The sequence below is a fragment of the Ambystoma mexicanum genome, chromosome 3p (assembly GCF_040938575.1).
Source record: "Ambystoma mexicanum isolate Mex_15411 chromosome 3p, UKY_AmexF1_1, whole genome shotgun sequence".
Lineage (NCBI taxonomy): Eukaryota > Metazoa > Chordata > Amphibia > Caudata > Ambystomatidae > Ambystoma > Ambystoma mexicanum.
Window position 1 is genome coordinate 52,473,191 of NC_090925.1, and position 26,221 is coordinate 52,499,411.

The 26,221-nt window shown below is 46.7% G+C and overlaps 1 protein-coding gene across 4 annotated transcripts in view; it reads right to left on the reverse strand.

Annotated features, from left to right (window-relative positions):
- The window catches only part of LOC138580118 (zinc finger protein 84-like), a 42,189-nt gene extending 16,227 nt beyond the window's left edge, over nt 1-25,962 (reverse strand). For 2 of the 4 annotated variants that reach the window (XM_069650396.1, XM_069650397.1), the window contains exons 1-2: nt 25,860-25,962; nt 21,810-21,920 (exon numbers count right to left, since the gene is read on the reverse strand). The gene's annotated coding sequence lies outside the window, so the exon portion shown is untranslated. The other 2 variants (XM_069650399.1, XM_069650398.1) reach the window with 2 other exon arrangements.
- Between the last annotated feature and the right edge of the window lie 259 nt (nt 25,963-26,221).

Here is a 26,221-nt window from a genome sequence, read left to right on the forward strand (position 1 = left end):
CGATAGGGACAAGAAATATTTTCCTTGTATGTTAAGTGTATTCCTTAAATGTTTAATATGCGCTTAATGATTCAATCGTTGCAATCCAGTCATGTTCATACAGTTTCTTTTTTACATAGCCTGGACGCAGTGTTAGATGTAGTTGTATAATTCCCAGTTCCAAAAGTACATTATTCATTAACTTGACAAACGTATCCAGTGATTTCAGGCCAGTTTGAGCGGCTATTATATTTAGATCTAGGTATAATGAGTTCTTTGAGGGCTCCAAGATATTTGCATATGTACAGAGCGACCTCCATTTTAATCGACTTGCCAAGGACATTAGACCAAACTCATGCCGAATACCGGCATAAGGAATAGATAGCGCTAAGTGCAAAGCAGATTTCATAAGTCGACCCTGTAGTGAATTCACACATTCATAGATATAGCGAAGACATATGTCCGTGATGTACAGAATCACAACTTCCACTTTTTTAGTGAGAAATTCCATTAAAGGCAAGATTGAATATTTGCAATATTTATTGTAAATTATCCTCATTTGCGACGTGAGGGGACAAATGTTCTCATTTAGTGTACTTGACCAGTGTTTAAACGATGAAAAATTGGTCACGTTGTATCCAAGATATGTAATGGAGGTTCAAATAAATTGCCATCTTATCAATTAATCAAGTGAAATGCCTGATCTTTTTACCTGCCATGAAAATCAGCATCTTTGTTTTTTCAACATTTGGCTTTAATTTGTGATTACTGGCGAACTTTGAGAGCATATCCAATTTCTGTTGGAAATCCCCACTTCCGTAGGGAGTGGCATCAAAAAAATGAAGTCATCAGCAAAAGCAAGCCAATGCAATCGTGACGATCCAGGCCTAACAGCATACATGTCAGGAGAGTCCCATATTTTATCTAGAGCACTAAGATAACGGTTAAAAAGGGTTGCAGCTACGTTGCAACGCTGTTTCAATCCGAATTGCGTTGAAATCTTAGCCATGGTTGCGCCATCTTCTGAAATACGTACCTTAAAAGAGGTACCCGAGTATAGCTTTAAGATCCATTCTATTAATTCATAAAGGATCCCAAAGCTAAGCATTTTACGCCATAGGACCTCCCTTATGACAGTGTCAAACACAGAGGACATGTCAATAAAGGCCATGTGTATGTGGGGGGGGGAGCACCCGTAATTTTAGTTCTTGCCAGGAGATGGGCCATAACTACTGTGTTCAGAGATGTACTCATCCCCTTGCGAAAACCCACTTGAGACCTTGAATAAAGATCACCAGCAGCAATAGAATTCTCAAGGAGATGCAAGAGTAGAATATAAAAGACCTCGGCAGCGGCATCCGAAAGCGCAATAGGCCGGTAATTCTCCGGGCAAGCCGGGTCCCCCTTGTTATAGATATGCACTATGATAGAATTAACCCACGACTCGGGCACTGTCGAGCTGGTAAGGGTTAGATCAAATTTAGCTTTCAGGACGGCACTCCACAGTGGGGGATCCGTTTTATAGAGGCAGGGAGGAATCCCATCCGGGCCTGCAGCTCTAGATGAATTCAATCTGCCTATAGCCCGTATTATTTCCTGAGTGGACATTACCACTTTCTGTTTACAAAAACTGATCAGTGGTTGCAACTGTGTATCCTTAAATTTATCGGGGAGACTTTATTTGTTCCTAATGTGTTCAACTCATGTTGTGGCAGGAATACATGAGCTATAAGTGCTCTTAAGTACACCGCTTTGTTTCAATATTTTCCAAATTTATTTAGCATTGTGCGAACATATATATTTTACCATATTGACGTTTTCATGATTATAATTGGCAATTTGTATTTGTTTCATCGTGTTTTTAAAGGACTGGATGATTATTTTCCTTTGGACCATCATTACCTGCATAGGTAGATCCAGTTTAGTTATTATTCTCATTTTCCTGCTTCTGGAACGTTTTAAAGCTTTGATTCGAGGGTCAAAAGAATACTTGGTACACGCAACCTTTTTTTTTTGCGATTACATCTTGTCCCTAATGATTTGTGAGACAATACAAGAGATCAATTCATCAGAGCACAGGAGAGAAAAATAGTCCACTCTTGAAAGTGTCAGCATATCAATAGCCTGCGTTGCCAGCAGTGAAATATGATAGCATATGCTACGATTCCAACGCAAGGATATTTTTGGTCTATCCATCTCTAGAAGTTTGAGATAATGATTCCTCATATGCTGCAGGGCCAAATAATCAATTGTAAGATGGATAATTGAGTGATCACTAAGATCCACTCGATGTATAGTTAGATCCGCAACCAAGTGCTTAATAGCCTTTGAAACCCAGAAAAAAATCAATCAAGGATTTGGCCTCACTTCTTGACCTTTGCTATTAAAGGGTACAACACCAATATCCCAATCGGATAAATATGAGACCCAAAGCTTTCCTCTGTTCCCCGAGATTGAGTTCATAGCAGATCTAGAGTCCCCCAAGGTAACGGATTTAGTGTAAAAAAGGTTTGAGCGCTAGGAGCGATTTCATAAGAGGCTCCAGCCAGGTCCAAACCTCTATGGACCCAGCCACAGTCAGAAATTGTGCAATATTAATGGCACCATCATTACACCCCTCTGAGCTTTCATAATTAATGCCTGTATTCTCTTCAATCTTTGAGCATTGAAAATTCAAAAATTCCTTCGCCTTCATTTCAGATCCAAAGGAAAATAAGTCAAAGCCCACCTCACGTAGGTCCACCCTGTGTGCCCATAATAGTTTCTGTATAATAGCAGAGGAAATGTAGCTAAGCATCCTGTGGTTATTTTCCTGAGTTAAGGATATCCTCTCAAAGTCCCTCGAAAGCAAATTGTGTAAAGCAGGCACTTGCCCAATTGCCTCCAAAATGAATGGGCGATGTATGCGCGTGCTCCCAAGCATATCCGGGTCACCTGCCCAGCCTAGAATATTCACTGGAGAGCACACATTTTCATCAGAGAGGTTAGAATCATGATGTTTCATACTATTTGATGATTTGCAATTAGTCAAATCCTTCTGATCCACAGGAGCCCCCAAACTCCACCCTATCCGCATACATTACTTGAGAGATATTGGAAGCGGCTACTCCTGCATTAATTGATCCCATGACTTCGGGAGGCATTTGTGCTAGAGTCGTCACAGGGTTGACACTAGCATCTGGGATGGAGTCCAGGGCGGTAACGGGTACAATTTCTACCAGATTACAACCAGGAACCGGCCTGAAATAATCACCCCCGGTGTTTGCTCTGTGATAGAACCATTGTATAGGGCTTGTCTTAATTGCTTCAGTATTGCAAAGTGGGAATCAAGTACAGCTTCTTGCGCTGGCTTGGAATCTCCAGGGAAATCTACCACATGGGGCACTACTGTTTGATGCGACAATCATAGTTTGAACTTCGCTTCACTATAGATGGTAATGGAGCCAAATTCCGGTGGCTCACTGAAGATACTGCATCTACCCCTTTGCTACATACTTCAGCATAAGGTCTGATGACCAATTTAGTAGTTGGAACCTCACCACAAGCCTGTGCTTCGCTGCCTTGTTCTAACATAGCCAAGGAAGAGGCCAACACCATTGATACATGCTTACGTCCTTGACAAGGAAAGAAGTATGAAAGTAGGGGCTGTGATGTGTCCATTCCATACAAAGAATTAGTACAATGCTCACCAGATTGCACATACCCCATATCCTGGGACTGATCCTTTTTGATCTGTGGTGCATTTAATAATTTGTTGTTCTTTTTTACTGGGATTGCATCTAGGCCAGATTGCTGCTGGATGCTTGGGGACGGGCACCTCCTTTTGGCTGGAAATGCAGTTCACTTTCCACTGTAGATTGTGTTAAGTCTATTGTGTTAGGTCTATTATGGCATCTTCATTTGGCATGGCCAGCATATCTAATACAATATCAGAGTCCTTTGGCGAATTTACTGGACCAATGTTATCAATTTTCTTATGCATCTGCACCGGGTCCTTGTTTTTCTTTGCTCTCCGTTTGATTGCCCTCGTTTGTAATCGTCTATGCTTGCGTGACAGGGTAGAAGTTTCGTTATTCAGTTGTTCCACTTCCAATTGTGCACGGTCAATAATGTCTGTGAGTACCGAGGGACTGTTCGGATGGGACATTTCTACGCTACTCAATCGACTCTTACCCGGGAGTTGATCCAAGTCATTGTGTTCTTGGCCAGATCTTCTCTCCAGCAAGCGACTATGAATTTGCGCCTTGACGTCCTTCAGGTCTTGTATAGAGTCCTTCATTTCCTGCAAGACACTTACAATCAAGGCCATGAAGGACTCCAAAACAGGTGTTTTGAACATATCTGCCATATAACTAGGTTGCAATTCGCAGTCGCAAGAGACAGCAACGCCCCCACCCCCACCGGACAAGAATCAACCAGTTACCTGGGTAGACTGGTTACATGACAGGGCCCACGGCACTAAATCCAAGTGCGGCAAACCGTGCCTCCTTATATCTTCCCGCACATCATTATCTAGTTGTCTACAAGTCTCCCTTGCCAATATGAAACCTTAAAGACGGTTTAGTTTGGATAGTACATCTGACAGAGTTTTAATTTCTCTGAGATCTAAGTGCGTAAGATCATGCCATTTGTCCAGCAAATCCAAGATCTTAATGATAACAGGGAAGGACTATGGTTCCTCAGCAGGATTCAAATTATGTTGCCCTGTAGTTAGCGGAAAAGTACATTCCTTTCCAGATGAATCCTAACCCTTTCCCAGGGACTCACAATCCCTCTCTTCGTTACACACTGCTGCATTACCGCTTTGCGCAGTGGAGAATGAGGAGTTCATTGGCCCAACAACATTCCTCCCCATTGTATTATTATTATTAGAAATCCCAGAGATGTAATTAGCCGGTATCATAGGAGAAGGTATAACACGTAACAGAAACCCCCTTCGATTTTGGTTTAGAATAGCAGAGGCTGCTGTATTTCTAGGCATTCTCACTATTCGAGATTCCCTTGAATATAAAGTGACCTCCTCCACTCCATTCTCAAGCAATCTCTGGGGGAGAGAGGGACCTTATGACAACCTTATGCATTTGTCCAATTCCTCAACAACGTCCGGTCCCAAAATTGAGCAATCATTAATCGCATTAACTTGCAGGCCAAGCAATCCCCCAGACCCAAATGGTCCATCAATTGTTGGGAGAGGGACTGCCCCCATGCCCAACATGGTCCTCTCCTGTGATTCACTTCTTTGAGTGAGTACAGCACATTTTTAGAGTAGTTTGAAGGTATTAATGAATTGTGCACTTGGGCGATCGTATTGGAGTTAGTCAATGGGATTGAGGATGGTGGGCCTACGTAAGCCAACGACGAACCATCGGGAGGTTTCATTTCAATAACCCCTCCCCCCCTCCAGAGTCCTACTTTCCTGTTCATCCCCAGATATCAGTTCCATATTTGAGGAGTTCAGGATATTGGGAGTCAGAAGAGTAACATTAACATTCGCAGTGTTCACACTCTGTGGTACAATACATCTGCCACTGCGAGGTACTGCCCCTCCTACTATATTGCACCAGTTCCACCCAACAGAACAAAGTATTTCGCAATAGATAGTTTGCTTGCAAGAACAAAACGTCACAACAAGTCAAAGTAAAGCAAACAACCATGTATTATTAGCAATTCACCTTCCTAATCCTCAAGCACTTGAACTATGTTCCCAAGTGGAAACCCACGGTCCTACTACAACAAAATATCAAGAGTAGACCGGAATATCACAGCCTCCTCCCATTAACCAAAGTAATATAAACTTTAGAAACCTTTACCATATTAAGGAGAATTGTGCGACTACCATACATGTGTCACACTGCCCATATGGTGTTACTTGCTATAACATGGTTGAAGATACTTATAACATGACTACCCCCGACCCCCCAGGCTAACAGCACAACTGCAATTTCAGGCACTTCCAGGGTGCGCGTATCTGTGCCGTTATGTGCGTTGTCGGGCGATGGGGGTGGGCGGGGCGAGATGTGACGGGAGCGTCAAGCTGAGAAAAAAAGAAAGTGAATCAGATGTAGTTACACGTAGGTGCCTTAGCGCGTGTCCAAAAGAAAAGTCCCAGCGTGCTCACCTAACACTAAGAGTTAGTAAATAATTACTTGGAAAGATGATGAATGTAACTCCCTCCGAGTTATGGCGCAGAGGAAAGGTTAATTCTTCTTAGGGACGACGCCTTCACAACACCGTGGAGCAGTCGTAGAAGATCAGTAGCAGTAGTGCCTACCAAGTGTGCTCAGTACAACAGCACTTTCAGGCACTATGGTGTCCACAAGCTCATCAGCCCCGGGCAAAGGGTGCGCATCAGTTTTGGTGACGCATTGACTCTTCTGTAGTCCACACAGAACCTCCAATCCTTGGTACCTGCTTGGGAACAAGGACCACTGGGCTGGACCAGGGACTGGTTGAGGGTTCAATAACACCCATCTCCAACATCTTGGCGACCTCAGCCTGGATGTGGTTCTTAACGGTATCTGACATACGGCAGCACCTGCTTTTGACAGGCACACCGTCACCAGTGCCAATTTCGTGCCTACGCCACGGTGTAAGGCCTGGTGTCAGTGAAAACAGAGAGGCATACAGCCGGAGCAAAGCCCTGCAGGCCCTCTGCTGCTCTGTTGTCAGATCTGGAGGGAGATGCACTCCCTCCACTGAGCCATCCTGAGGGTTGCTATGCAGTAAATCAGGAAGGGGCTCACTCTCATCCTCTTCTTGCTCTGAAGCTAGCAAGAGACATGAGACTTCTGCTCGCCTCTGGAAAGGCTCGAGCCTGTTGACGTGGAATACCTGAGGGGCTACCCCTGGGACTCCCATGTCAACCAGATAATTGACTTTGCACATCTTGGAGATGATCCTGAAGGGTCCAGTCCACTTGTCTGCCAAAGCTCTAGGCTTGGTTGCTCCATCACAAGGATCTCCTGACCTGGAGTCCAATCCACTTGCAAAGCTTTACGGTCATGCCAGTACTTGTAAATTCCTGGCTGGCCTTGAGAATCACTGTCGCCTGACCCATCATCTGTGTCATCCTCCGTCTGAGGCCTAACACATAGTCGCCCACTTGCTTGCAGGACCTGGAGGGGCGGCTTCCAAACCTTCTCTAATCAAAGCAAGGGGCCCTCTCACGGGATGTCCAAAGAGTAACTCAAAGGGGCTGAAACCAACACCCTCTTGAGGTACCTCTCTGCAAGCGAACAGCAGGCATGGCAGGAGGATATCCCATGCTGGCTGACAAGTGGGTCTCCCACCGGGCGTCCCCTAAGAAAGAGCTGAAAGAGCTGTCACATGCCCCGTTTGTATATCTGTTACAAGAGCATCTACGGCAGGTTACTTTTGAAGAAGGTGGAGTAGCTGTTGGAAAAACAGAAGGATGGAATCCGTACGTGCATGAAAAAAATGGCGACATTTGTATAGCTGAATGAAGTGAATTGTTGTATGCAAATTCGGCATATGGTAACAATGAACTCCAGTTGTGTTGCGATGCTGATACAAAACAACAAGGATATTGCTCTAATGATTGGTTGAGCCTCTCTGTTTGTTCGTTGGATTGTGGATGATACCCTGATGTTAAGTGGCGTTGAATCCCCAAGGACTTATACAAATGTTTCCAGAATGTGGAAATGTATTGGGATCCTCTGTGATAGTTTTATTTATAACGCGCTTCATACCCAGAGGTTTCCAAGCGCGGACCCAGGGATCGAACCTGTGTTGCTCCGTGTCATCTTGTTTCCAAGTCGAGCACGCTGCCGCTGAGCTATCCTCCAGGGACATCCTGTCCTATATGATGCTGTTGGGTAATCCATGGAGGCAAAACAACGTTTGGAGAAAACAAGAAGCCATTTGAGCTGCAGAAGGTAGCTTGGTCATGGGAACAAAGTGAGCCAATTTGGTCGTAGAGCCTATTGCAACCAGGATTGTTGTATTGTGAAAGGAAGGTATTAGTTCTACGATAAAGTCCGTAGAGATCTTTTCCCACGGACGAGTAGGTAGAGGTGGTTGAACCAGTCTGCCTATAGGTAGTCGTCGAACAACTTTGGACTGAAGACAGACAGAACATGCCGAAATATAGTCCTTGGCGTCCTTTTGTACCTCGGGCCACCAGAGGTGTCGGTTGATTAACTATAAGGTGGTAGCGACTCATCTATGGCCAGCTGTCTTGTAATCATGACACATGTGAAGTACCTGTTGTCTGGAAGAACCTATTGGGATGTACAACTGGTCGGTGTGAAAGTAGAGTCCGTCTTCTTTCGTCAGAAAGTGTTTTTTCACATTTGCTATAGGTACACTATGGCTTTGACTCTGGATGGTTTGCAGAAAGGTTGATAAAAAGTAAATGAATGAAGCATGCAGCATCATCTTTTCGGGGGTAAAAGGTAATTTATAACAGGAACTCCGGGAAAGAGCATCAGCGATCTGATTATTGGTTCCTGGAAAGTAAGTAAGTACAAAGTCGTAGGAGGAAACAAAATAGCTTGACGACTGTTTTGGCATTCAAGGTTTTGTAGTACTCTTAGGATACGGAGATCGGTTCGTATTTGCACTGGATATCGAGCCCCTAAAAGCAGATGCATCCATTCTTGACATGCTCGTTTTATTACCAGTAGTTCTTTTTCGAGTATTGTGTAACTTCGTTCTGTAGATGTCACAGTCTTGGACATGTAAGCGATAGGATGTTCTATACCGCTTTCTGAGACTTGTTTTAGGACTCCAACAATGGCAGATTCAGATGCATCCGTTTCCAGTATGAAGGGTTTGTTTTGATCAGGTAATCTTAGAATGGGTGCTGTTGAAAAGGCGTTCTTTAATGTCTCGAAGGCCAGTTGAGCTGCGGGGTTCCAACAAAAGTGTTTTCCTTTTTGTAGAGGTAGGTAAAAGGCTTGATAACCTGAGAAACGTTTGGGATGAATTTGCGGTAGAAATTGGTAAAGCTTAAGAATCTTTGAACTTCCTTAAGATTCTGGGGTGGTTTCATTGGTGAGTAGCCTTAACCTTCCTTGGATCCATTGCTGCTCCGTCTGCAGATAGAATAAAGCCTAAATAAGGTATACTAGATTGATGAAAGGAACATTTCTAAAGTTTTGCAAAAAGATGGTGTTATTGCAGTCGCTGTAATACCTCGGCCACGTGTTCATGCTCTTGTAAAGTATGAGAACAGATGAGAATATCATCCAAGTAGACGATGAGGGAATGTAAGAGCAAATCAGAAAAGATGTGATCGACAAAACACTGGAATACTGAGGGGGCATTAGCTAGCCCAAAAGGTATTACTCAGTATTCATAATGCCCAAAAGGCGTACGGAATGCAGTTTCCCACTTATCACCACTTTTGATTCAAATAAGATGGTACGCTCCTCTAGGAACCAGTTTCATAAAGATGGAAGCCCCTCTTACTGCTTCTAGCATGTCTTGTATTAGTGTTAATGGATACCGGTCCTTGTGAGTGACTTTATTTAGGCCTCTATAATCTATGCAAGGTCTTAATTCCTTGCAGTCTTTTTTCAGAATGGAAAGGAGAGGCTCCAGCCGAGCTTTTAGATTCTGTAATAAGCCCATGGTGTAAGTTTGTTTGTAGGTATTCTTTTAAGACCTCTTTCTCCGGATTTGATAATGCATACATCCTACAAAAAGGTACTTGAGCATCAGGCAAAAGGTTGATGGAACAATCGTCTTTTCGATGAGGTGGTAACTCTTTGAATTCTTCATTAGAAAAGATGCTTTGGTAGCTTCTATAACATTCAGGCAAAAATGTTATGTTTGAGATGGTCGGGATCATAGGGGATGGGTCTTCCTGAGGCGGGGTGGTAAACAACCCGACTGCTCCTTCGGGTAGACAGGATATAAGACATTGTTCTGATCCCAAAAACAACAGACCAGAAGACCAGTTTATGAAAGGATTGTGTTTTACAAGCCACGGTAGTCCTAGTATCAAAAGGATAATGTGCAGCCTTTATAAAATCAAATGAAATCCTCTCCACATGGTTGGAGACCCTCATTGTGAGAGCAGCAGTATTTTCTTTCATAGGCCCAGAGGAAAGGGGACTTCCATCAACTGCTTCCACAGGTAGAGTCATTTTGTTACTGATACGCGGTATATTGTTTTTAGATGACCATTCTGAATCCATGAATAACCCTTCTGCTCCGCAATCCACCAGAGCAGGGATTTGTCGAATAATCTCTTCCTGGACTTGTATGGTGACAGAAATCACTACCATGTGTTGAGGTTTTGAAGGACTCTTTTGGGAACTCTGCACCAAAGACCCACTCATGGTTCCCTTTATGGGTGGGTGGAGGCGTTTCCCGGAATTCGGGGAGAGGTAAGATGACAATCTTTTAAGACATGCTTGTCTTAACAACAATACATGCATAATCCTAGTGTTCTTCCCTGCATTCTTTCTTCAGGTGTTAACGGTACTCTGGCTGTTCCCAACTGTATGGGTTCTGCTCCTTTGGGATTTCTGGGAATTTTGAGAGCTTCTGGTCTTGAGACAGTTAGAGGCAAACAGTTCTTTCCCTTGCTTTTTTCTTGATTCCTTTCTTGGATGCAGTAATCCAACTGTAATACCAACGTAATCATTTCTGCTAGATTTTGAGGACGTGGAACTCTGGATACTTCATCTTTGAGTTCCTCACATAAATTCCTTCGGAAGATGGTCAAAAGAGCGTCGTCGGCCCATGCAGTTTCATTGGCTAACTGCTTGAATTGTGTAATAAAGGTAAGGATGTCCATGTTCCCTTGCTTGAGGTCGAGTAAATTCTCCTGTGCTGAAACTACTAGTTCCTGTCATCCAAACATGGCTTGTAAGCCATTAATGAATCCGGCTGATGAGTCCATAAGCTGGTTGTTTGTAGTGACTAGAGGTGTAGCGCAAGCAAGGGCACTGCCAGAAAGCTGACCTTGGCACGGTCTGTTGGAATACATCTTGGCTTCAAAGTGCACTGTACCGTACAGGAGTCCCCAAAAAAGTAAAGATTTTCTGATTGCCATCGTATTTTCCCATAGTTAAAGATCCTGGTGGCAGTTCGGTGAGTGACCATTTGTCTTAGAACTGCGTTTTCATTTCTTAGTGTCTGAACTTCGGTATTGAGGTTCTGCACTGCTGCCATCAATTGTTGAATCTGCTGATCCATCTGGGCATCGCTTACTATTACAAGTATGCAATTTCTGGTAACTTACAGTTGCTGTCTTTGGCAGATGCTGGTTGTGGCCGATGTGTAGAAAGAAGACAAATTACGTCCCCCAAAATATCCAGAGGCCAATAAATGGGCTCTGTGCACCTTGGGGGCAGCACCCATGGGAAAATGTCTTGGGGAAGAAAGCTCAATGTTCTTGAATCAGGGTAAGGCTCCTGGTTCAGGTGGAAGCGTTGGGTACTGTTGTAGAATTGTAGAAGAATGGAAAGGTAGCAATCCAAATGGAACAGGTAACCAGCCAGTATCCAAGTTGCGCAGAAGTAAACCGCTGCGGTCTGAGAGCGGCGTGTAGTCGAGATCCAGAAAGGAAGTGCCGCCGAAGGGGGCACAACGGACGTCACTATGAGAAAGTGGCGAAACGAGAAAAGCGGAGACAGGGAATAAAAAGGCAAAGAAAAGCAAGTGTCTAGCGGAACAAACAAAGGAAGAAAGGCAAAATCGAATAAGGGAACTGCGGAGAGAATAGCGCGGTCAAGAGACAGAGACGGGGAAGAACAGAACCGCGAGGAGGCACGGTGAAGAAAGGTAACCGGAAAGTAGTATGAGAGTAGAATCAGCGAAGAAATAGGTCACAAGAAGTAGAACTGAGTAACAGTGCTGAGGCAAAAAGCTTAGGCACACAGAGCGAAACAGAAGCGACACACCTACCCGTTCATAGTGTTGAAAGATATAAAACGGGAAAGGTGCAGGTCCCCGTTTTGAAAAAGACTAGACCGCTCATTGGGAATCATGGTGATGGAACCAAGGAGGTGCCATCTTGCCTTCCATTGTCCATAATGAGGATGGTGCTTCCTCCATCTTCTCTGCAGCAATCCTGAAGGAATCCAACACTTGGCAAACTTGGCAATCAAAGCAGACTTCATGCACTCATGCTGACCCCTTTTCTTCCACACTCTGTTTCAGAATACAGTTATACCCATTCTGAGGCACTCTGCTTAACACACACTTAGCCCAATCTCTCTTGTCAACATCATGGATTCCACAAGCCATTTCAAACGCTTCAATCCATTGGAGGATATCAGAACCCTCTGCATACACACAAATCTTCCATAAACCTGGTGGCTGGGGATCTGACACTCAACTGGTTTTGCTGAAGTCTCCACTCTAGCTCTCTCCAGCTGAATTGTCTGGTGCTCAGTGTCCCTATCTTTGAGTATCACTTGTTGTGCCAACTCCTCTTTCTTTAACTCAGCTTCCGTTGCCAACTTTTTGTATTGAAAGGCTAACTGGTCCCGTTGTAGCACAACTAAACCTCAAATTCACAAGTGTGGATATTTTGTAAGTGGCACGGTTGCACACGGATTCTTAAAACCATAAGCATCCCACTGCTCTCTATATGGGAGAGGCACAGAGAACCCTGCCAAGAGTCTCTATTGTTGGTAGCAATGGACAAGCAATCAAGGCAAAGCTCTCGGTAGGTGATGCAGGCTGGTTCTTAAGTACAGTGTAGTCCTCAAGCACCCACAAAGGAATGTCCACACACTGTATTAGTGAACACAGTATTTTTATAATTAAGGTTAATAACTCACCTTATGCTCAGTTAATCTACAATGGCACATATATACACAGTTCTACATGTGGTCTACATGGTACCACAAAGTGCATCAACTGTATTGTGGTCAAATGTCACACAAATCAATGAATAAAGGGAACCAACAATAGACATAAGAGGAAAGCAGGTTGGTTGAAACAATAGGCAGAATACTGGCCCCGATACCTAGACACAGTTCTGTGTGGAGATTCCCCCACCTGGGCACCCTGAAAATAAAGATATAATACAAGCCCAGTCCATATATTGTTCAATATGAGTCTTATTTCCTTCTAAATAGTTCTACCACTCCAATGTACCTGGAATTGCAGAGTTCGACTTTGGGTCGTCGGCGGATCTTTCTTGAGCGGCTCCCTTTAAAAGGCAGGAGCCACGGATCACCAAGATCCCACAAAGAAAAGGGTGAACAACAGTGGCCAGGCAGCAGCTTCGTTCATGGCGGTACTCGTCGAACGGTCGTGGACGTCCTGCGAAGAAGAGGCGTGCGGGGCACCTCAGCAACGATAGTTTGGGACCGCAAGAGTCTATGAAGTACTTTGGCCCAGCAAGGGCGTAGGCGGCTCTGCGGTCTTCAGTTGGCTGGAAACCCACCGGTGGATGCTCCTCAGCACGTCAGCAACCTTGACTTTCTCCGGCGGGACAAAGCGGTCGTCGGTGCGGCGAGAACGTCTTTGGATCACATGTTCTCAGGCAAAGGGAGCACTGCGGCTCCGGTCGGCAACGGCGGTCGTCAACGGTGATGGACTTCAATGTCTGGGCACTTCTCTTCATGATTCCGCGGCGGTCCCAATCTCCGGTCGGCAGCCTTTCATAGGTCTGTCTACCAGGGAGCTTTAGCAAATATCAGCTGGTCATGATGTCCCCTCATAGCTCTGGGTGAGGTTTCCTAGCCAGGTCCTCCTTTGGATCAGTTCTTGGAGGCACAACAGCTTTCAGATCGACGAAGCAGAGCAACAGCAATTCTTCTCTTCCAGCAGGGCTTCAAGGTTAAGCATCAGTTTCAACTTCAGCTTCTGAACGAATTCTAGCAGCGAGAGGCCCCCAGATATACTAGTTGGTCTCTCATTCATTCTGCTGGGTGGCACTCAGGCAACCAATCACTCAGAAGGGCATTCAGGCAGCCAAATCAGGCACACAGTGCATTCAGGCCATTCTCCTCCCTCTCAGACACTCACAACCACAACAAGGAATGTGCACTGGGACAAGTACCCATCCATTCAACACTACACACTGCATTCATACCAGTTTCGGGCAGGGGTGTCACAGTCTTTGTGTCACATACCAGAAACTAGACATCCACAACAAGAAGTTCATAATGGTCACACACTCCATTCACCCAGGTGCCACCGCAAGGGTGTACCCAAAACATACAGTCACTGGGAAGGCTCCAGCCAGTCTGGCCTGGACTTCCCCACAACACCATATATGGAACTGGTACTACCATATAGGTAACTTCCACCCAACAGCCAGTCAGGGAAAGGGACAGAGTCAGGGATTACCGGGACTTCGGGAAAAACAAGGTAACAGGCGATGGATGGCAAGAGGCTATGGGGGCCATCTTGTCTCCATCAGGAATCCACTAATTCCAATGACAGAGCCTGGGCATCCCAAAATGGAGGATGCTCACGATACCTGTCAATTCAGCACAGAGCTGCCTCTAGCCCATACCCTGCTCTGTGGGCCACACACAGGTGCCCAAATATATACACTAGCAATATAGGGTTGTACTCCCACCCATGGGTGCCATAGGGGTATGCCAAGGGTCTGTTCACCAAACCAAAAGGAGAGAGCTGCACCGCCAGGAGTCCCATTAATCTGAACCACTGGCATTGCTTTGGGCAACCTTCCACACCGCCATTTTTTAGCCCGCCTACGCCATTGCAAAAGGGGTCCAGCCATATACAAATCAGTCAGGTAATGCCACCAAAGGGAGCAGCCCTGCACGAACTGCTAGTCCAGGTCCCCTCTGCACAGAAACGCAAGCAATCCAGATATGTTTTGGCCTTATTGGGCCTCCTCAGTGAGGGGGTATCAGGTAATAATATCCCTATATATAATGTCGCCGGGAAAAGGTTGTGGCAACATTACATAGGTGACCATATACATAGGGACAGGGGCATGCGGGGGTGTCCCCCGCTCCCCATGAAAAATAAAGGGTTTGGGGGTTGCGCGGTGTCCCCCGCATGTTCCATGTAATAATGTCCCCACAAAAAACAGCAATCTTTCCGCGATTTATTTGCATGGCGATATTTTTGAGGGGACATTATTACATGGAACCAGTGAGGGGTAGCTTGGTTCCCTATGGTGCAGCGAGCAAGGGACCCACACCTGGGCATACCCTCTCTCACATAGGGAGATAAACTGAAACCCAAAAAAAAATGGGTGGACGGTTTTGAATTAATCTGAACCACTGGCCACCGAAATTACATTGAGACACATTTTGCCCTGAGTGGCCGAGCTGGGAAGTTGCTAGTGGGAGTGGGGATAGTTTGCTGGGGAGTGGGTGGGGGGAGGGGAATAGTGTGCTGGGGAGTTGGTGGGGGAGTGGGGATAGTGTGCTGGGGAGTTGGTGGTGGGAGCGGAAGGGGGATACACATTATTTCATAAAAGCTGTTGAACTTCATCAATGCAAGGACATTCCTGATTGTGTCATTGTCGCGTTTTTTTATAGAAGGGGGTGTAACACAGTGGCGCATGGCTTGTGCCATGTGAATGTGTCCATCAATCCCTGGCAAGCCAGTCTCCTATCCCTCACATCATCTCTGGCAATGCGTGCAGTTGCCTCTGCCACAGGCACTGCATTCTCAGACTCTGGGGGTGGTATGTCCAGTCCAGGGGGTAGCAGCACATTGTTTTTATTTGGTTGGTTGATAAAAAAACCTTTCAAATATATCATACAAAATACAAGTGCAATTTATATATAACACATACATGTTCATACAAAACAAGGAGGAAATATACATATTAATTACATAGATGGCCTAGAAATAATGATTCATAAAATACCTATCACATAACCTAAAAATCGCACTTCTTCTGGTGCCATACTTGTCAATAATGTTACTTGCCTGATTACTTGGTGATTCCAACATTAACCAGTGACAATACAGTTTCTAGATATTACACTATCGCAATTCTAATTGTCAGTTTTCTGCTAGTGAAAATTGCAAACCAGATTTCGTCTTCAGTCATAGGAGTATACACAGATAATACATTGTGAAAGCAGGTTACCCTTTTCAAAGTTAGTGCTGGGCAAATGAGAATTAGATGTTGTAATGTTTCTATACATCTTTCATCCAGACACAATCGGCAATAGTTTGATTCTTTTAGAAGGTACCCCCTTCTTGCCAATATTACTGCTGTTGGTAGTAAATTCAGTCTAAATCGCACGTACTGTTGTCTAATAAGCGGTGATGGAAATTTTAGCAGATAATCTGCCATTACTCGAAAAGATTTTTGACCCGATTAGTCTGCCATTGAAATCTTTATATGTGCAACAATGGGCTCTATTACAGATCCAATCATACTGGTTTCATCGTTGCACGGTTTGGATTCATTAATAACACCTCAATTGATATGTACTATTCTCTGTCTGCAGATATTGTGCAGCATGGCACACACAAGCACAATTCTACCCACTTTCTCAGGAGCGTACATCAGGGCTCCACCAGTATGGTTGCGTACCTTCAGGCGGCCAAAGGTACGCTCTATGCACACACAGGTCTTGCTGTGAACATGGTTGTGGGCAATATCCTGTAGTGTTTGTGGATCAGGCACAAGGGGCATTAGCCAGGGCAGCTGCGGGTATCTGGAGTCACCTGCATGGGGGAGGCACAGACATTAGTCACAGTGGAATGTATGGGGGTGGCCTTACACAGTATCAGGGCAATTATCATGTGCATGCATATGGGGCTTCATTCTGTGGCACGTGTCTGTACAATAACTGTGCATGCTGTGTCACTCGCATCATGCATTTTTACTTTGTATGCACCGTTGCCTTGCAGCAGATGTTACGTAAGGTGTCAGTGACATGTGCAGCTGATATGGAGACTGTCTTGTGGCAGTGTATTGCTCTCGTGCATGCGGCATGCTTGGTTTCCTATCGGCCCTCCCTAGGCTTCTCGGGCCAGAGGGTTGGCATTGCGGGCTGGGTGCACATGGGTACATGACTGTGGTACTGGCAGGGTTGATGGTGGGTGATGCTATGTGGCAATTTGGTTGCATTGCTTTGGATTGTGCATGTTGCATTGTGGTACCCGTAGTCATGTTTGGAGTTACTACTGTATGTGTTCATCAACTTCGCCATCCATGTATGTCGACATGTGCATGCTCCCTGGGCTGTACTGCGACATTGGTGCAGGAGGGGGTCAGGTACGACTTTTGCATTCACTTATCATGCCGTTATTTGCCCTCCCCCAATTTGGTCAGGTGCTTCACAGCGCATGCGTGCAGATAATTTTCCTCACCCACTATCCACGCCCGTTTTCCTCTGTGCCTCTCCATGTATCCTGGCAGTGTGCTGTTCCGTAGGAGCATTGAATAGTTGGTGGAACCAGGGTAGCGGGCACAGCAGTGGGTGATGTACAGGTAGGGGTCACAGGCCACCTGCACATTCAGGCAGCGGTAGTGCTTCCGGTTATCGTACACTGCTTAGTGGGTCTGGGGGGCCGCCAACGCAACATGGGTACAGTCCAGGGCTGCGATCACATTTGGCACTTGGGCAGCAGCATAGACCCGTGCCTTCATGGCGTTGGCCTGGGATGGCCATGGTAGGCAGTGAGATGTGGGGTTGCACATGCCGCAGTAGGGCATCCAGCACCTGGGCAAACACTGCACAAAATGTGGGCTGTGCAATGCCGTGCATCATGCCCATAGAGTGCTGGAAGTTTCAAGTTCAAAGGAATCGGAGGCTGGACACTAGCTTCAGCAGTGGGGGCACAGCTGTATGGATGTTAATCCTGCTCCATATGCCGTCCTGTATTGTGTTGTGCAGCTCAGTTATGGTCTCTCTGTTGAGGTGGTACAGGGTGAACAACTGGCTGTCAGTGAGAATCCAGGGTGAGGGCCTGACCTTGGGGATCGTTGCACGCCTTGCTTGGGCTCTCCCCGACCCCCATTCTCCATGTTCCCTGGCCTGGTTGTCCTGCAGCTCTACTTCCATGCAGAGGCATGAGAAGCTGCATGTCCCAGCTCACAGTTGCTAGTGGCAGCATGATGTTGGAAACAATGTTTGGGGAAGGGGTGTGCCTTATGTAGCCCTCTGGGGTGGATTGGGATCACCTGTGGCTTCATTTCTGCCACCTGTGTTAATTTACCTCCACCTAGAGGCTAGGGCTAATAGCACTATGCTTTTTCAGCAGCATTAGCGCTGCACATGTACTTGTGATGCAGCAATGATTGCGCTTCATGTTATCAGCAAAGATTCCGCCGGCTGTAATAGCGCTGCCTGTTTTTACAGTTGGTGGAATTTGCGCGGAGCAGTATTGGCGGCGCTAATTCTGTTAATGCAACTTTTAGGGCTTACCGCCCAACTCTTGATGAGGCCCTATGTCTTTAACAAGCCAAATGGTTAAAGTTCCTCCATTCTGGAGGGACCTTCTCTTTCGACGCAATTCTCTTTTCCGTGCCTTCCTTGATTTTACTTGCAGTGCTGACGCAATTGTGGAGTTGAATGCTGATTAAGCGAATCATTGTTCTGTGGAACTGCAGTAACACCTGTTTAGTGGGCATTTGCTGTTGCCGTTTTTTTCATTTGCCTTTCTTTAAGCATTGGATAATAGAAGAAGGAGACTGCAGATTCCTCTGCTATGTTGTTTTACTCCTCAGTTCCTACAATATAGGCTCAGGTAGCGATGTTGGCAGTAGATTTTCACTGTTTTCACATCAGGCAATTACTTCTGGTTTGTTTTTGTAACGCTCACCTGGTAGCGACGGGAACGTCACTCAACCTGTTCTGACCTCTTACGACCTTGAACCCTTCCCTGGAGTCTACTCGACTGGAGACTGGGCCTGAAACACAGGATTGGTAGAGTTTAACTCCTTATTGTCTCTGTGTGCTTGAACCCCTTCTTCCCCGGGGTCCATCCCTTCCCTTTGATCCACAGTTCACCTTGTTTTCTTGGAAAGTGTGCTCTCTGTCCTGCATTCAGCGCAGGGGCGCATTGATTGATGCAGGCTCGTTGCTGCCTAGTTACTTCACTGGCAAGAGTCCGACAGGTAAGTATAATGAGTCATTTGAACAGTTCTCTAACTTCGTTCCTTTCCTTCCTTAGATGATGGCTGGCGTCCGGGGATGGCGAAGTGCTGCTAAAATGAGTAGCGCTGAAGGTGAGTGAGAGCACGATGCGCGATGCAACCCTTTCGTATTTGCATTGAACTGAGTTCTTTTTCTGTGTCTTTTAGGTGGTGTGACATTTTCAGCGCGGATGCCGGTTATGAAGAAGAAATGCGGTAAGCATGGTATGCGGCGCCTCTAGATGTTTCCACGCTAACCTGGAGTGTCTTTTCCCTCTTGCAGATGGATGAGAAGTTCCGGAGACAGAGTTCCCCCAGAGCGGCTGGGATTCAGGTAAGCGTTTGAAGCTCGTACAGTCTTTAAAAATAAGCGAAGATTTGCTGAATGCTTACTAATGCCTTTTTTCTGTTCTTTTCCCTTAGGAAGCGGTGTGCCGGGATGGGAATGACACTGCCGAAGATGCCCGCAGAACAGAAGGAGCGATGAATGATGGGCAGAAGCGCCGCAAGGTAAGGCTGTTCCTAACGGTGTTCTTGTTCTTGCAGGAGCTGAGCACAGAAGAAAGATGCAGGCCTACTGGAGACCGATCCGAACACGGTGAGTGTCACGCTGCAGGTGCAGAAAACACAAACCATGTTTCTCAGCCTGGGTGTGGCTTAAATAGTCTCTGGGTATCCCAAGTGTGTCTGGGCTGAACCACACCCAAAAGACTAGACTGTACATGCAGTTCTGGGAACCGAAATATGTGGGGGCATCCATCTTGTCCCCATCAATGCACTTCCAAGTCAAATCCCCAATGTTATCCTATGGGAGTGAGAGAGTCTGGTGCCACAAGCGCCAAGTCTGACTCCAAGTGGGTCTTTGGAGGGATGGAGAGGCCCTTAAGGGCCATGTAGGTGATTGTGGCCTGGCTCCAGCCTGACATCTTGGAGGGCTGGGGACGTGAGGGGCAGGTATCATGACAGTTTTTAATCAGATTTTGCAGGTTAAGTATTTCATCTCCTTGCCACTTGATAACCTCATGTATTCTGCCGCATGTTTTACTGCGAATCGCAAGTCTCTGTGATTGGTGTTGAAGCTTACTAAATCCCCTACATTACTGGCTGACAAGGATTCTGCAGATAGAGCTGCAGGGCGTTCTTCTTCAATATGTGTATCTGATTCATAACACATGTTTGGACTTACTGATAAACACTGTTTGTTATTTTGAACAGGAGGGTTGTGCAGATCTTTAGGTAGGTGTTTGGGTAGAGGAAACAAAGCTGACAACTCTTTAGATGGCTCCATGACTCTTGTGTACGGTGTTGCAAAGAGTAACAGAGCTCTAGCAAAGAGTGGTTATCGATGTCATTGAAAGAGTGGATCGTATTCTCACACTGTGATGGGGTTAAATGCACACCTACCTGGGCATTTCGCTGCTCAACCCTCTCGGTGCCAGGGCGAAAGAAGCCAGTTATTTTCCCACATGGCTGGGGGCCACTGGGAGGAGGAGTAGCTTGTCTCCTCCCACTGTAAGCTTTTACCACACTCGATTGGTCAACAGTCACTGTGTCGGGGGTCCTTTTACCCCCTTTCTTTTTACCATAGGGTTTAGCCTTTCTCATGTTATAGACTTTGGTTTTGTTAGTTACTTTCCCTGGCATAGTTGCGGTCGCAAGGCTGACAATAGACAGGGTCTTTCAAGGGAAGACTTTTTTGATGTACGTAATGTGTTGCTACAGTATCTCAGTCAGTTATAGTTAACAGTTTAGTATGGGTTTACCTGAAGTGCACTCAGGTTTTCTCACAGTTTCTCTGTGGGGATGCTAGTCCATTACGTGCGCTGTACCAATATCGGAGTCCCAAACAGACCACTAGTGCAATCACTTGCACACTGCGCCGCGCTCCGCGCTTCTGAAGCAGCTTTAAAGTGGTGCAGGTGATAGTGTTCAAAGATCCTCCTCTGGCCGCAGGGAAATGGCAGAAAGACTCCTGGGCACAAACACACACAGACCACTTGTGCAACCATGTGCACACCGCATCGCGCTCTGCACTTCTGAATCGGTTTTAAAGTGGTGGAGGTGAGAATGTTCAAAGCTCCTCCTATGGCTGCAAGTAAATGGCAGAAATACTCCTGGGCACAAACAGACCACTTGTGCAACCACTTGCACACTGCTCCCTTTAAAAGGGAGGAGGATACCAGGAGAAGAAAAGGGAATAGATGGCTGGTGTTTCGGGAGGAAAAAATGTCACTGCAAGAAGAGGAGATTACCAGTGGTGGCAGGGAATCAGGAACAATCAGAAAGAAGGAAAAAAGAAAGAAGGACAAGAAATCTGGCCATGAGAGAAGAGGATAGAAGGGAAAGAATGAGAAAGTGGAAGGGGCCAGAAGGCCAAACACCCACAGGTGGGAGGATATGTAGAAAACCAAGAGAGACTTTTACTCCAGTGTCTCAAACGTCTCACACAGCTGTGCACCCATGAGAATAGGGCCTTTGGAGATCAATGAAAGGGCCTGCTACAGCTAAGCAGTTGAGTAATTTCAAGGTCGAGAGGAGTACAGCCTCTTAGCCAGACCAATCTAAGGGGAACACTCAGATTCAAGAGACATTACAAACTAGGAAACAATATAGAAAACTGATGCTGGTCTAGGATCAGCATAAATTGGCACCCTCAACCCGAGAAGTTCAATCAAGAAGAGGCCATCACTTGTTTAATTTTGTCCCTTCCACAATCATTTTTTTTTTTACGATGTTCTTTTTCACAAGCTTTCCCTAAAAGGAGCTTAGGCTTTACACCACCATTTCCCTTATGAAAACAAATGAACTCACTGACCCGTTGTCCATAGTATTCCGTGAAGAAGCAATTCATGACATAAGTGGCGGAGTTAGGACGACCAGCATGGACTTCGAAATCCAACTCATGTACAAGTTCTTCATGCAGACCCTAATGAGAAAGAACCAAGTTTCAGTTAGCAGAATGTATCCTTCTATGATTTCTCAAACATCACAATCAGGCCATGGCTGTCACCAAGGAGTCGTAAGATTTATTTCTGGTGACCATCTCAAAATGTTTCCATCAAGTCCCTGGGCTGAAGTTGCCACCCATAAAACCCACTGGCAAAAGCACTATGGCCTATTTTGCCCTAGGAACCATACTGTGCCAGCCCAGGAAAAAGTCCTTCTTCAGACTCACCCAAAGGTCGCCCTGCCTCCAGCTAGCTATGATATATGGCATTCTTAACGTGCCTTTACACAGGTGTTTCTAGCCGCGATAAGACAAGGAGAGGGGAAACAGAGGGAGGATAATAACAACGATCTTACTAGGCCCTGTGTCATTCAGATAGCGCAAGTGCAGGGAAGTGGAAGGGGAGAAGTGCCGGGAGTTGGGGAAGTGCAGGTAGCTCAATAAGTGCAGCCAGCGGGTGGGTCATAAGTGCAGAAGAAGGGACTGTACGGTTCAGATATAGAGCATAAGTGCTGGGGGAGCCCAGAGGCAGTGGGAGGGCAACTGGACATGCAGGAGCCTGGGCCCGAGTTCAGAAGGTAGCCAGGTGACCAGTGTGTGGAGCAGTCGGGACATCGGCAGGGGAGAGGAAGAGAGAAAGCGGAAGTGAAAAGGAAGGTCTTGAGTTGCTTCCGGCACCCGGTGGTGGTTCTGCTCAAGTTTGAGAGAGGTAGGGAGGCTGTTCCAGAGGGAGACCCCAGCCGAAGAGAGAGATCTGCCCCAAACTCTCAGTTTGGAAAAGCGTCTGACCCACAGAGAGTTGGAGAGCTCGAGATGGGGGTGTTTAGGAAGAGAGAGTTGGAGGTACTGCAGTCGCAGGCCCCAGAAATCCTTATGGACGATCCAAAGGGTCTTGAACTTGATGCTTGTCACCACAGGGAGCCAGTGAAGAAATGTCAGAGCTGCAGAGATACGATCCCTGGGCTTGAGGCCAAGGACAAGTCTCGCTGTCCTGTTCTGGATAAGTTGTAAAGGTCGGCGAATAGAGGCAGGCAGATTTAGAAAGAGGCTCTTGCAGTAGTCCAACCTAGAGAGGACCAGAGCTCTGGAGACAGTGAGCTTCTGGGGGAAAGTGAGGAAAGGAAGAATACCTCTGCAGAGGTGCAGCTGATAGTTTGACTTCTTAGAGACTTCAGAGATGTGAGTAGAGAAGGAGAGGGTGGAGTTGAAGATGACACCAAGGTTCTTACCCTCACAGGTAAGAGTAGGAAGAGGGGGCGGGGGGGGAAAGAGAGAGAGAGAGAGAGAGAGAGAGCTGGTGTTCTGATGAGGAGGATCTTGGTTTTACTGGCATTAAGGCAGATATCATTACATGCACACCATTCCTGAATTGCACCCAGACGGTCTGGTATGAGTGAAGGGGAAGAGGGGGCTGAGGGGAGCTGAAAGAGAGCTGGGTGTCATCCGCAGTACACTGAAAGTTTGAGCAGAAAGTAGCGATGCAGTGGGCAAGAGGTGCCAGGTAGTGGTTGAAAAGCCAGGGAGAAAGGTTAGACCCCTGGGGAATACCACAAGTAGCGAGAGAGATAGAAGAGAGGAAAGACCCCAGTTGGACCCGAGAAGGGCAGTCACTGAGAAAGTAGGGCAGCCAGGCCCGGGCCTGACCAGTGATACCCAGGTTTTCACGGAGGCGATTGAGCAGGATGGCTTGGTTGATCTATCAAAAGCAGAAGAAATATTGAGGAAAATGAGGACAAAAGGAAGTTTAGAGTCAAGGTTAGAGAGGAGGTCTTCACGAGTGTTCAGGTTTCCGTGCTTCTGGCAGCTCTTAAGCCAGACTGGTGGTTGTGGAGACAACCAACAGATTCGGTGTGCAGATTAAGCTGGGAGATTGCCAGCTTTTCCAAGAGTTTGCCCAGCAAAGGATTGATGGAGATCAGGCGATAGTTAGCCGGAGAGGAAGGATCGGCTGAGTGCTTCTTTAGAAGGGGGCGCACAAGGGAGTGCTTAAGGGGGGCGGAGGTTCCAGTGGCAAAGGAGTGATTGCAAAAAATCGGTCAAGGCTGGAGCAAGGGTGTCAATGTGGTCCTTGATGGTTCTGGATGAGCAGGGGAGAACCTGCCTTGACGCGACTTTCAGAGATCAGACTTGTCTAGAAATATCATCTGCAGTGAACAAGGAAAAGGAACAGAAAGGAGGAGGAGAGACAGCCACAGGTGGGTCAGGAGTGGAGGAGGAGGAGGAGGAGGAGGAGGAAGAGTGAGAAAGGGTGGACAGTGCCCTCAGTTTTAGTGTTGAAATGAGAAGCGAAGGCTGTGCAGAGAGTGTGGGGGTGGAGGGGGAAGAGAGGAGGTAGAGACTCCAGCAGGATTGGCCAGCTCCTTGCAGATTTCGAACAGTTTGGCTGAGTTAGGTGCCGCAGAGATGCGGGATTGGATGTGGGCTCTCTTCTTAGAGAGGACAGAGAGCATGTATTACCTTTGGAGCAGGCGGCAGGCCAGTTTGCCAGGGAGTGCGACTGATGCCCTCCACTTCCTCTCAACCACCCTACACTAGCAATTAAGGTCGACGAGGTTGGAATCACACCAAGAGTTGCACTTGGATTTGGGCTTCAAACGGATCCTCATGACAGGGGCAAGGACATCAAGAGTGTTAGAGATAGAGAGATGAAGGTTAGATAGTGTTGTGTCAGGGTGTGAGTCAGCAAAGGAGGAGCGAAAGTAGCGGCAAAAGCCTCAACTGACACACACTTCTTGGGTCGGATGACCAAGAAGGTAGATGGCAGTGCTGGAGTCGGGTTGGCCTGAGGGGTAGAGAGAGAGTGAGAGGTGGGAGAAAAGAAGAAAGTGAGCACTCTAGGAGAGAGAATAGGAGGTCTGAGGAGATCAGAACATACAGGGTGTGCCCTGCACAGTGAGTCGGGCCAGAGGGAAGAAGAAAGAGAGAGTCCTGAAGAAGGGCAAGTAGCATCCAGGTGGATGTTTAGGTCTCTGAGGAGAAGTTGAGAGGTAGAAGCAAAGAGGGAGGAGAGGTCAGCCCACTCAGAGAGGAAGAGGACAACCTGGCCAGGTGGCCTATAGATAGTGGCCACAATAAGACAGACCATGGCACAGTGGCAAACCTAAAGTGCCGTTCCTTTCCAGGGTTTGAAATTAAGATTTGATGAGCAGGGTCTAAAACCAGCTCCTGTGTGTCAGGCATCCCCCTGTAGGCAGGAGCTGTTGCAAGGAAAACAGGAGCCAGTGCACAACGCACCGCAAATCTAACTTCTACATGGGAGGCAAAGTTTAACTGTATGCCCATTATGTATCATCCCTTATGTTTAAATGCATCCTAATTTATCTTTATTAACACTCTCAAATTCTTAAAGTTAACTTAACAAGTGCTTGTTTGGAAGGAACCAGTTTGTGTGGGTAGTCAAACATAGCTCCCGGTGACTGTGGAGTGAAAGCTAACTAGGCTCTCCTAGCTTAAAGGCAGGAGCTAAATAGCTCCCAGCAATTTCGAAACCTGCTTTGCGATATAAAGTTTAGGCTATCATACACCACAATCAACATGACTGACTAGCCTTTTTCAGACCTGACATTTTCTAAGAAGCTTGTTAGATTCAGACCGTTGGATAGGATAGAGTGGTTCTTATGTTCTGCGCATCTGGAGTACTCAGACAGAAGAACCACCTTTATGAACAAACGTGTCCTTCCCCTACACAGGAAAGGGATATATGTAATCAAAAACATCAAAGAACCCACTAGAAAACCACACGGGCAGAAGAGAAAAAGACAAACCAATTACCCAGACCGCAAAAGCCTGGAAATTGTTACAAGCCGCACAGCACAGGGATAAGTGGGCCTCCTTTTTCAGGAAAGTCGGGGAACGTGCGGTTTGGCCTCGAGGCAGAAGGGCCCAACAATAGGGCCCTAAAAAAAGCACCCACTGTACCTCTGCGGTCAACACGTAACAGAGCGTGCCTTTTGGCTCTTCCGTGTTCCCGTACCACCGCTGGTCGCCCAGCAAGCCGCCCACAGCACGTGTCCTAGGCCAGCCGCCCCCTGATTGGACTAAATTCTGTCCTCCTCCTGTAGGCCCCACCCGCAAACCAATCGTTCTGCGGGCTCTGGGCCGGAAAGACTTGGCGGCCATTTTGAGGGTGGCCAGTCAGGCAGTGTCCGAATGCCGCCTGACTTCCTGTTTACATGCTGACCTTGTGGGAGCCGGGGCTAGGCAGGTCTGAGACCCGGTACTCGGCAAGTGCCTTTTACCCGTAACCTGCCGCGCTCCCCTCGGACCCCCACTGTTTCTTT